The sequence below is a fragment of the Ctenopharyngodon idella genome, chromosome 17, assembly GCF_019924925.1.
Source record: "Ctenopharyngodon idella isolate HZGC_01 chromosome 17, HZGC01, whole genome shotgun sequence".
In the NCBI taxonomy this organism is placed as follows: Eukaryota; Metazoa; Chordata; class Actinopteri; order Cypriniformes; family Xenocyprididae; genus Ctenopharyngodon; species Ctenopharyngodon idella.
This window is the reverse complement of record NC_067236.1, coordinates 35112033-35124270: the sequence shown is the minus strand read 5'-3', so window position 1 is coordinate 35124270 and position 12238 is coordinate 35112033. Positions and strand designations below refer to the sequence as shown.

At 37.0% G+C, this 12238-nt stretch overlaps 1 protein-coding gene, 1 long non-coding RNA gene and 1 pseudogene across 13 annotated transcripts in view; 1 reads left to right on the top strand and 2 right to left on the bottom strand.

Moving 5' to 3' along the window:
• The window catches only part of LOC127499176 (protein NLRC5-like), a 784214-nt gene that overhangs the window by 461109 nt on the left and 310867 nt on the right, over positions 1-12238 (top strand). The gene's annotated exons all lie outside the window — the stretch shown is intronic.
• The window catches only part of LOC127499183 (tetratricopeptide repeat protein 8-like), a 370710-nt pseudogene that overhangs the window by 195950 nt on the left and 162522 nt on the right, over positions 1-12238 (bottom strand).
• On the bottom strand, positions 4712-5970 carry LOC127499192 (uncharacterized). Of its 2 annotated transcripts, none has more exons than XR_007926069.1 (4): positions 5889-5970; positions 5677-5793; positions 5124-5239; positions 4712-4858 (listed from the first exon to the last, which is right to left on the bottom strand). It is a non-coding gene; the product is annotated as an uncharacterized LOC127499192 (long non-coding RNA). The 2 variants fall into 2 exon arrangements; XR_007926068.1 differs by having other exon boundaries at positions 5166-5239.

Below are 12238 nucleotides of genomic sequence, written 5' to 3'. Positions count from 1 at the left end.
AGAAGCTCACGTGCTGTATTTACATGCATAATTTATGACGTATATATCTTTTAATCCATTATTTATTGATCTAATTTTAATTATTATTAAAACCCTATTTAAGTAAACTTTACGAGTTTATGTGAGCAGCGAAATCTAGCATCTTTTAAAACAATCCTCATCTATACTGGCATTTCAGAAACAATCTCCATCCACACTGAGGTACCTTGAGCAAGGCACCCCCAATCGCTCCCCGGGCGCCACAGCATAAAGGCTGCCCACCGCTCCGGGTGTGTATCACGGTTTGCAGTGTGTGTGTGTGTTCACTACTCACTGATTGTAGAAGGTGTGTGCACTAACTTGGATGGGTTAAATGCAGAGGACAAATTCCGAGTATGGGTTACCATACTTGGCCTTCACGTGTCACTTTCACTTTTTCACTTTCACTTATAAGAACTAGTTATTCAGATATCTGTCTTTCTTTCATTTTTTATTGATTTATTTCTTTTTTGGAGTGATGGAGGGAGTTTTGACGTCATTAGTGACATTTGCAATGATGAGATGATCAGTGTGGATACACAGATACGCCTCACACCATCAGATTCATCCAGAGCCAAAACACTCACGTAATTAACAAACAATGTTGCTCTGCAAGTAATTTGCAGTTTTATGCTTTAATAGCGAGAGGGCCGAAGGTTACACAGTGTAGCTTTACAACAGCTGGGGTCAGAGGTCAGAGGTCAGAAGTAGGCACCTGACAGCTGGAGTGGGTGCTCCGCCCTGGCTCGTTCCCAGAAGTCTCAGTGATGTTCCTGGACCTGACAAAACCAAAACAAGATGTAACGGCATCTTGTAAACACACATATTAGGTGCGTCCCAATTCACGTACTTGTGCACTATTCTATGATGTTTTTAAGTAGTGTGAGTAGTGTGAGTTCACACAGAAAACAGCAAAAAGAAAAAGTGACTTTAAATACCCGGATGATGCACTAAATTAACTAATTAAATTAATTAATTAAAAAAGAATGCATGAAGCTAGATTTTTTTTTTAACGCAGAGGATCTTTCTTTTGATATATTGCATGTTCAGATATACAACAAAATATTCTGTGGGCCATGAAAGTTTTGTGAAAATGATCAAAAATGCTGGCTGGTAACTTTCTTAAAGATCTCTGGTGGGGAAAGAGTTAAAGTGCAGTTCCTGTAAAGCTAGGGCCTAAAGATGTTGAAAAACTGAGCTGCACTATATACAAATAAACTCGTCTTGATGTGTCTATGTGAATTATTTTTCTGGGACAGTTATATACTCACGTGCCACCTGAGCGATGGAGCTCTCATCCAACATCATCTCAGCGATGCCTTCCTGATCCACCTCCACCTCATCGATGTACACCATCTCCGTCAGAGCCCGGGTCTTCAAGCTCCACGCCGCCTGAAACCATCAGAACGAGAACATCATCTTCAGCTCTTCAGAAGAGGCTTGATCACGTGTGCAGTCAGACCATCACGTGTGTCACAACTAAACACACTCTCTGAGAGCAGGAGGATGCTACTGTGTTCACTGAAGGAAAGGTACAGGGAATACTGAACAAATAATAGGGAATACTGGGAGTATAATACTGGAACTTCAGGGATCATAACACAGCCGACAAGCTTAATGAAAGGGTTAACGTTACAAACAATTACCTCAGAAACTTGACCAGTACCAGGCTCCTTAGGCAACAGTAATGGAAGAGTGTGAACACTTTATTTGTATTTCAAATACTGACGTGTAGCAGCACATGACCAATAAAACCTGGCTGTTACATTCTAGTTTAATAAACACAGATCGCAGATCTGACAGTAGATATAATGAGTTTATGAGCACTAATCCACTGAGCTCCTCAGCTAACCTGCTAACAGCGCACTGACCTGGTCATACGGGCTTTCTGATAAGAGCTTTGAGCAAATATCGGAGCATCTCTGGAACTTCCGTCTCCTGCAGCAGATCCAGAAACAGCGGGTCCATCGCGACTGTCACCTCCATGTGCACTCGATAATACACCGACAAATGCTACCAAGAAACGTTACAGACGGCTGTTTTTTTTTTTTTTGCAAACAAGTCAGAGATGACATTAATGAAATACAACTTTGCATACATTACACATAATGTATCAACAATATAATGTCATCTGAACATATGAAAAGAGAAAAAAGTTGACTGTTAAGATAGCTTTTTTTAGAACATAAAGAAAAGCAGTCACAAATAAAGAAAAGAGGATAAAAACAAAAAACAAACAAACACCAAAACAAGTATTAATCGCGGTACAACACTACAGTTGACTGTAGAAATAGTCCGTGAAACATCAAAAGAGGGAAACTTAATAACCAACCTGCTGTTTGTAAACTGAGTTTTGGAGAACCACATAAAAAAACAATTTTAACAGTAGTTTCCTATCAATCTCTGAAGCTAATGTTGCTTACACACTGCACTGTATCAGACATCCATTAAACTTCAAAATATTTTTTCTGCAGTCCACTCAGAAATGACACGCAGTCTAAACGCATCCCACCAGCTGAGAACCATTCATTCACACTGCTTCAAAATCACTGTCATCTGAACTCTCATAATCAACTTCTTCACGGTCCTCCAGTATCTCCTCGGCCCATCCTTCAGCAGAGAAGCAGCATTTGGTCCTAAAGCCTGGCTGTAACTTGAGCACACGGCTTGGACCTCCTCCTCCACATCTGCAAGCCTTTTCTGAAGAAGACACAGTAGCCCGCGATGACCCTCTTCACTTAAACTGCCTAGAAGGAAAAATTAAAGCGAGGCATGACAATACTTCCATTGAGCTGTTATTGAGCTGACTTTACTGAAGAACTACAGACCATTTAGATCCAGCCACAAGGAATCCATAATGAGGATCTCAAAGTTAGTGGGGTATTATTGTCATATTTGCTATTCGATATGTCTGATCATCTAGATGATCCATGATTTTTTATCACCAAAGGACAAAGGAAAGTGATTTAAAAATCCTGAAACTGACGTGCTTTATGGAGATTTTTGTACCCCTAATTATAGAAACCAATACCAAGTCTCTAGGCCCAGACATTTTGCTGTGTTCCACCTCTTTTCTCTCTTTGTTGTCAAATCCCAACCCAGAATGAAGCTCCAACCACTCCTCCCACAACAGTATCAAACCTGCGCTCTTCCCCTCCCACTTCACCCCATCGCCACAGACAGCAAATTAAAAGAAAAAATGAATAAACTTATTAAAATTACAGCATTCATAACCAGGATATGTAGCGGTGGTTGGTACGATTCCATAGTTTCCCCAAAAGCATCACAGCAAGAAGGTAATAAAAGTTATCTTCTTCCCACTGTTTCTGCCAGGAGACATTTCTGATTTCATTGTCCGGATGTTCCCAGCCTTCTGAGAGAGGTGCAGTGCTGTCTCATCTCCCTCATCACAATGATCTTCCTCTTGAAGCCACACTTTTGACATGTACGCATCAAAAATCTTCTTGGTGAGGATGTTGCTGGATTCTGAAGTCACACAAATAACTTCCCTTCGATACAAATTGACCTGTACATTATAAACAGCAGGAAAAACACAAGCAAGTGTACATCCCATAACATGGAGCAGAGTGCAAAAATTTTGATTCAAAAAGTCATCTTATGAAGGTGTAAGAGGTTAGGAAGACACACACACACTAAAGATTGTCTCCTTCGTTTCTTTATTGTAAGAACTTCTACTCAGCTGCTTAGGAAATACTGCAGCCGAACTCACAAGAGACCGAAGCTTGAGGAAGACCTAGTGCTGGAAATGACGTCACCTGATAAAGAATAAGGGAGTAAATCCTCAGTGTAGCAGTCAGAAATTAAAATAAACATTGTAATTGTGTCGTTCGATTATTTAGAAGTACAGACCCAAACAGCAACAGATATGAGACAAATGTAATATTTTCTCTCAAAAGCACCACCGCTGCACAAAAACTATAGAATAAACACTGTAAAATTAATCATATAAAATGTGTGGAATTATTTACTGTGGAATATTTACAGATAGGTGGAAATTTACATTGTCCCATATGACAATGTATCTCATCTGCTCTGCATCCATTTGGTCTTCTGCTGTGACGATTTTATGTTGTCTGTCTAAAATGTGAATATGTGGGCTGTGTTGTAAGGGTCTAAGTTGGCATGCTGGTGGAGGACCCCATTCTGCGTGACTGCAACATATATTGTGATGTTACCACCACGTTGTCCCGGGACATTCAAAATAGCTCTGTGGCCAATGATGTTTCTCCCTCTCCCTCTTACTGCAACATTGAAGACACATAAACTCACCTTTTGCCTTTTTATCGTAGGCTACTTACACCTGATTGTTGAGTTTACAGTTACGCACCTAAGTGTCTGAACACCTGACAGCCATGTTTGATCAATTGGTTTATAGGGGCGGTATTTTGGAAAGCAGTGTCTTGAAATGACAAAGAAGTGACATTATGTTAGATTTCTGTGTCTAATGTAGAGAAGTGTGTTTAGTGTTTTGCAAAAAGTGTGTGGCTGAGAATGTGCTTATAGTGCAGATCTGGGCTGAGGTTTTGCTCCTTGAGTATAAGTCTTCAGTAACTGTGTGTTATTTTTCATTTTAGTGTGTAAGCAATCTTAAAAAACTGTAATATCTGTAAAATTACATGGAAGACATTTTAACATTAAGGACCTGAAAACATGTTAATACCAAAATAATCCAGATAAGACATAAAAATGACAAAAATATTAGATGAGTTATCAACATACCAGTCTGATTATAAAGGCTTTTTTTGATGAACACCAAGAAACAGTTGTTCAGTTGATTTCTGAAGGTTATGTTGGTCATCACATCTGGTACCTACAGAATCTTAAAGCAACAACAATATTACAAGAAAATGATTCTGATGTCTTTTAGGCTGTACATTTAAAGAGTTTCAAGTTCAAGTTTAATTTAAAGCCCCAAATCACTGTTTACAGTCTCAAAGGAGTTTACAAGCCCACAAGTTTATAGCAAACAAAACAAGATGACACGCCCAAATCCTTATGGATGGCAAAGATTCTCAGTTATAGAACTGATGATCACACTGCAATATTAATAAACTACTTAGAAGAATGTCCATAAAATACTGTACCATCAGTAGCCCATTGTCTGACATCATGTACCCATGATGCACCTGTTCTCAGGACACCCCAGTTCACTGCTCAAATCCTCCAGTCTCTGAGACTCAGCCTCAGCCTTTTTGAAAGTCTGTTGTAAAAAAAAAAAAATCATACAAAGTTTACAATCATAAAAAGTGAGAAAAATCATGAAAAGCTTTGTAGACGTAACTCAGACATAACATAAAACTGTACCTTGATGGATCTGCTGGATAATGCAAGATGAAGGCGGTTCACCCAATATCATGGACAGTTAGCATGTCATTCCTGGCTTTTAACAACAAATTATGTGATGGAGGAAAGTCCCATTAATGTTCATGGTATTTCAGTTCATCCACGCATTGACAATGGAGTTTTAATTTAAGAGAGATGTTATACAGTGTTATTAATGTACTGTCATATTACACTATTTACAGCTTTCTCTTATGCAATCTCAGACAAAATATAAGACAGAAAGAATAAAAATAATAAAAAGAAGAAAGAACAAAAGACAGGTTTCCTAAAATAATATAAATAAGCAACAATTACCAGATTTTGTCATGTTCTTGGTTGTGAGGGCACAACGAGACAGGTAACTGTTTATCATCTCGACCTCCTCCCCTGCAGTTGTGCAGCACCTTCCTGATTTTTGCCACTCCAGATTATCTAACAAATCAGTGTGGCACTTATATTATAATCATATACAGTGTATTATTTAAGTAATAAAGATACAATTTCAAATGATGAAGAATATGCAGCACCTCACACTTGGTTGAATGAGTCTTGGCATGACAGAAAGGAACGATCTCATCTGCAGTAAAGGTCTGAGTTCAACATGGAGACTGACAGCTTCTCAAGGTAGGGCCGATACTTGCAAGCAATATCTGTGCAGTAGAGCTGTCCGTTTGTGGCTGCTTGGAGCTCCTTCTGCAGGAACAGTGGATAGGCAAATATTTCCCCTTGTTCATGTTAAGAGCCTTGAGTAGCTCTCTGTGTCTGCAAACAACCACCTCAAGGCCCTCTTCATCCAGTTTGCCTGCTCTTCTGGCAGTTTCACATGCAGCAGACCATTGACTGGCTCCACAGATCCCTCTGCATGACAAAATAATTCTGGTTAAAACTGAAATTTGAAATTTTTCCACAACTAGTCAGGTTACATCACACCAACTGGCATCTTTGTAATGATTGGAGACAATAAAGGTTTACTTTCAAACTACTACTTAAGGTTTAGTCAGGGCTCAGGCACATCTTCCGCTTTATCTACTGCAGCTACACAAATGAGTCGAAAGGCAGGGTGACAAACTGCATTCACAGTCACTATCTATTACAGAGATCTGCTATTACATAATGAATGACCGAGCTACTAACTATCCACTTTGGGCTCCACCACACACACCCATATCCGAATCTAATTTCAACACAAGATGGCTTGAAAGAGTGCACCATATTGCTTAAAGTGCTTGTAACAAACTAAGATACTAGTCTGTATTATATAAGCTTACACCAACTGGTCTTGAGGGATACATTAACTATTTAATAAAGAAACAATCCTACATTTCAAATTGTGGATTTAAATCAAAGGTGCAACACTGTATATTTTACTAACACTTTTCATTTTACTCCTGATCTCATCAACAAAATGGTGAACATCAGTGTCCTTGGCAATGAAGGTGCCATCAAAATATGGTTCCTCTGACCTTGATAGAATAAGAAAAAAAGATGTACAGTGTCAGACATTATTTGTTCTGTTAATTTCAAATTAAACAACTACAATTGTAAAACAACTAACCCTTTTGACTGACGAAATCGGTACTGTTTTCGGTACAAGCATGTTGGGTGTACATGCCGGGCAAGTGAAGTGCTCTACACTGGCCATTTTCTCACACTGGAACTGGCAGAATGTGTATTCCATATAGCTTCTTTGGAATACGTCTCCATGTGTTTTCCCAGCCTGTACATTCGAGTAGTAAAGAGTAAAATGAAATAGCTACACTAATATTCTCCCAACTCTACTTATGGCAACCTTGATCCACACTGATCTTACCCTTCCAAAGTGACAAGTCCTCCTGTCCAACATCCGCAAAAAACCTTGTCTCGATAAACTGGGTGCAACAGTTTTCATTTCTTCAAATGTACTGAAGACATCCACTGAAAACAGAGTGTCAGCATTCACAGATGCTGGCCAATCTTATTAGGTCGCTCATGTCAGGTGTCCAATGTGCCAGACATAATCTGCACAGCAAGTTTGGCAAGTGCAAATCATACCGACCTAAAATCAAACAGTAGAACAATACTTGTTTGTAACACACAAAGGGACAAAATAAATTAAAATATAAAACCATAGTTCATACCATTTATGCAAACTAAAATTATTGCTCGGCCAACTGATTCTGTGATGTTTGCAGGGTCACAAGTGCATTAATGGACAGATCTCACTGAAAAGAGAAGCTCAATAATTAGTGAGAAAGCATTAAAATATGTCCAGTTAAGATTGTAATTTAAATAAAAGTAAAAAAATAAATAAATAAAACAAAAACATAACTTTAACCACTTTACCAAAATAATCTCTACCTTGATTGAACAGTGAATATCTGCCATGTTTTTTTACACAGCTCACCGTTGGCTCAATGGGCTTGTAAATTCCCTCAATGCAGGACTCCCTGTTATGGAGGGAGAGTTTCTCATGTTTATGTCTGTCTCAGTCCATACACAGACACTCTTGTGGCATGCAGCGAATGATGGCAGGAGATGTGCAGTGGCTGCAGTTCCTTTCTGGAGCCACATTGCAGGACAGCAAGCAGTCGATGTGATCAGACCTTGCTTTCCGCCACTCATCTTGGGCTGCAGATTGACACAAGCACCATGATGTGGATGTTGAAGGACACTTTGTGCCTTTAACATCTGATGAGGTCAGAATGTCCTGCAATTTCTGCATCTCACAGTCTGAAAGACAGAAATAAGAAAATAATCATTCCTTTCACGCTTATTGTTGCTAACTTGCTTAATTACAGTAAGGTGTCATCTTACCAAATGAATGTTGAGAGCAGTTTGATTGGGTAACTGCCGTGGGAACCTCCTCAGCTGACTCAAAAGGAGTCGTGTCCTCACTGCCAGCCACAGAAACAACTGAAAAGATAGATAGAAAGGAAAGAGATAACAATGTTCATGTCTTACAAGCATGTAATACAGTGTTCGTATATTGACTTAAGGCTATAACAGGCATGGCTAATTCACATGTCTGACAATTCTATTACTCTCTAAAAGTTTTTCTTCATAATTTGGACATAATCTGGAATTGTTCGCAGCATTTCATTTACTACCACAAAAGTGAGACAAAACTTACAGAACTGGAAGGTTCTTACAGATAACAGATTCACCATGTGGTGTTTCTGATGGCAGTTTAACATACAGTATTTAAAGGACAAAATTATTAAAAACCAGAAACAGAAATCCTATTAAGTTTTACCATAGACAAAAATAACTAAATAACTAAAAAATAAAATAAATAATTAAAGGGAAACGCTGTTGACTGGAAGCCCCACACAGTGTGGTGGTCTATGTTTCAAAAGTGACACAAAACCAAATATAATCACATAGAGCTCTACAGTATGTTATAACAAACTACAAGCTGAATTCTGTATACAATGGGCACAGTTATACTGAGTTAAGAAAGATTGGGTGGTGGGTAATCACAAATAATCTTGGAAGATCTGGACTACCTGTAGCTGAAGCACATTTTCTTGTCTCTCCACTTCTGCTTCTTTTTAGCAGTGGACGTCCTTCTCCATCTCTCTCCACCCATCGGGCATTAAATTTACTGCCTTTAGCAGCTGCTTTGCCCTTGGCTTCCTTTGCCTTGCGTAACAGAAAGTGAGCATTGTATGACAGCACTGAAATAAGTCCAACTCTTGAGCAGTTCATACAAATGTTGCGCTCTAATTCCCACACTTTAGTATTATCAATACTACAAGATCACTGTGTCCATGAATATACTCACTTTGTTTTGAGCAAGAAGCATGTCGGCAAGGAAAATAGCATCCTCTGCTCTCCCTCTGTCTTGCTGAGCAGCCATTTCAACGTTACTATATTGGAAAGGAAGATAAAAGCATGATCAGACAAAAAATAAAGATTGAGGACGGGTGTAGGGAGAGTCAGGAAAAACATCTCATACCAGTAAATACAGGACCAATATCACTGACACCGATACTTTTTCCTTTTAAAAGCATGCACTTGAACTTACATGTACTTTCCTTTAGGGGAAAGCAGTGTGTCCTGATATATGAGGTGAATGCATCATTCATATGCTAAATCTGAATACATTTTCATGAATGCTAAAATATTTCGTGATTTGTGCTCTCGATGCGCCTGTAATTAGTCGTGTGTATGGTTATCGTAGTAAAACCATTAATTTTTTTAAGTACCCCAAAAGGTAAAACTTTTGCACATTTTCTTCTGACAGATTTATTAACATCAATTACAGAATACAATAAAAATTAAAGAAATTTAATTGCATGAACTAGCCTAATTAATGTTACATGTACACTACTGTTCACAGGTTTGGGGTCAGTAAGATTTTTAATGTTCTTGAAAGAAGTCTCTTCTGCTCACCAAGGCTGCATTTATTTGATCAAAGATACAGTAAAAACAGTAATATTGTGAAATAGTATTGCAATTTAAAATAGGCTCTCTGTCTATTTGAATATGTTAAAATGTAATTTATTTCTGTGATCAGAGCTGAATTTTCAGCATCAGAATTATTTGATGAAAAAAAAATTAAAAGAAAAGAATTTACATGAAATAGTTTTTTTGTAACAATGTAAAAGCCTTTAAATGAAAAAAATAATAATAATAATTTCCTTTAAAAAAATCTTACTGACATCAACATTTTGAACGGTTGTGTATTTCAATTTGTTTATTGTGAAATAACTTCTGATTGTTTCTCTGTGCTGATGAAGCTTTTAGGGAACGCAGCTCTATTTGAACAAACACTGAGCGAACCGTCATTAGTTCCGTCTTGTGTGTTTAGATGAGCAGAAGTAGCTCTTTCCTACAGTTATTCGCTAAAAATAGTTTATTTTTCCATGTAGAAGCTCATTTTACGCACTGAATTTCGTGCTAAATAAATAAAATTACTGGTTTAAAAAACACCTTAGGATCGATATTTTTATGTGAGGATCGATCCTTTGTATCGAAATTTCACAGTCGATCTATATATATATATATATATATCATCATCAACGAGCAGCGGGTTTATCTAACGTCACTTCCCATCTACTAGAACAGCAGTTTATCAACATAATATAACATAGGGTACAACGGGGCTAAAGACACCTTAAGAACAATTGTGCTTGTCACTACTCTCAAAGTGTATGATTGCAGGAAAAATATATATGTTTGTACTGAACATTGATGGAGCAACAGATTTAGTTTGAAAATAAATCATAAAAGTAGTTAATATTGTTTAAAAATCTTATAAACACATGGGGTAAAAGGCGCACAGTATTTATACAAATACTTTAGCTAAAATAATGTTTTTAAAAATGACTAGGTTAATACTTGTTCAAAAGAATAACTTTAGCAAAGTTTGTACTATTTTCTGTTTATTCTGATAAATAAAATAATTAATTTTTGTTCAATAAATATACTGTCATTAAAATAGACCTATGTTAATATAAAAATATATTTTAAAAATACAGAAATAAAATTACTTTAAAAAGTAAAGATTCTGAAAGCATTGAAGGAGATCCCATAATATTTAATAGATTTACAGTAGTAACAATAAATGATATTTTAATATAATATAATATTTTTTAAATATGATTGTTTTATTATAAATATGGGTATTATGTCTTAGATGGATACCTAATTTGATATATGTTATTTTCCATCTGAATCTAACCATGTCATGTCAAGAAATGGAAAAGTCAGTCAGCTGTTCATTATCATGTTAATTATTGTGCCTTTTGCCCCAACAGCAGGGGCGCTTTTTACCCCAAATACCATACGCCTAGAGAAGGCAAATCGTGACACTGACACGCTTCCTCTAGTGGACCAGCGTGTGTTTGACACGCTTTGGTGTGATCGGGTTGATCTCAAAAAAGTGATGAATTTATCATGTGAGGCTCCTGTTTCCTCAAATGAAATTAGAGATGCAAAAAATGGAACAATGACTCCTACTATGAAACAAGAGCTGATATCTCTCATTCCAGACAAAAGATGCAACTATAATTGATAATTGGCGTCCTATTACTCTTCTTTTGATTATAAATTAATTGCTTCCATATTCGTCAAGAGATTAAAGCAACATTTACATCATATCATTAATGAAACACAGATGGATTTATGAAAGGTCGTCATATTAGTTGTGGATCTTATTGATTATAGAGATGAAATCAAGTCTGATTCAATTATCTTATTCCTCGATGTTTATAAGGCCTTCGACACTGTAAAGCACCAGGTCCTCATGAACTCTTTAGAGGCTTTTGGATTTCCCTCAAGATTCATAAATATTGTTCAAATGTTGTAAAGAAATAGATAGTTGTATAATTTTAAATTCACGTTCATCACCAAGGTTTCCTATTCTTCGTGGAATACGTCAGGGTTGCCCTTTGAGCCCCTTTTTATTTTTATTGGTTGTAGAAACATTATCCATAGATATTTTGCACAATAATAACTTTGCTGGCCTGAATATCTTTAACAGAGAGATTCGAATCTCACAATTATCAGATGATACTTTATTCTTGAAGGATAAAGAGCAAGTTTCTCCAGTCTAACTACAATTAATGCCTTCTCTAACGCTTCTGGGCTCAAACTTCATTTATCTGAGTGTGAAATTATTTGCTTATTTGACACTGTAGAAACTGAAATTGAAAATATAGCGATTAAAAATAAAGTGAAATATTTGGGGATTCATAAAACGAAAAATGTAATTAGTAGACAGTTTCTGAATTTTTCTCAATGGTTATTGAAAACAAAATATATTTTTAATAATTGTCTCCAAAGAGATTTATCAATTTTACCAGTTTTCTTATCCAGAACAGAAGGATTATCCAGATTTGTGAACCCTTCCCTGTCTTTAGCTGTAGATAATCATACCTCCAAACATATAGAG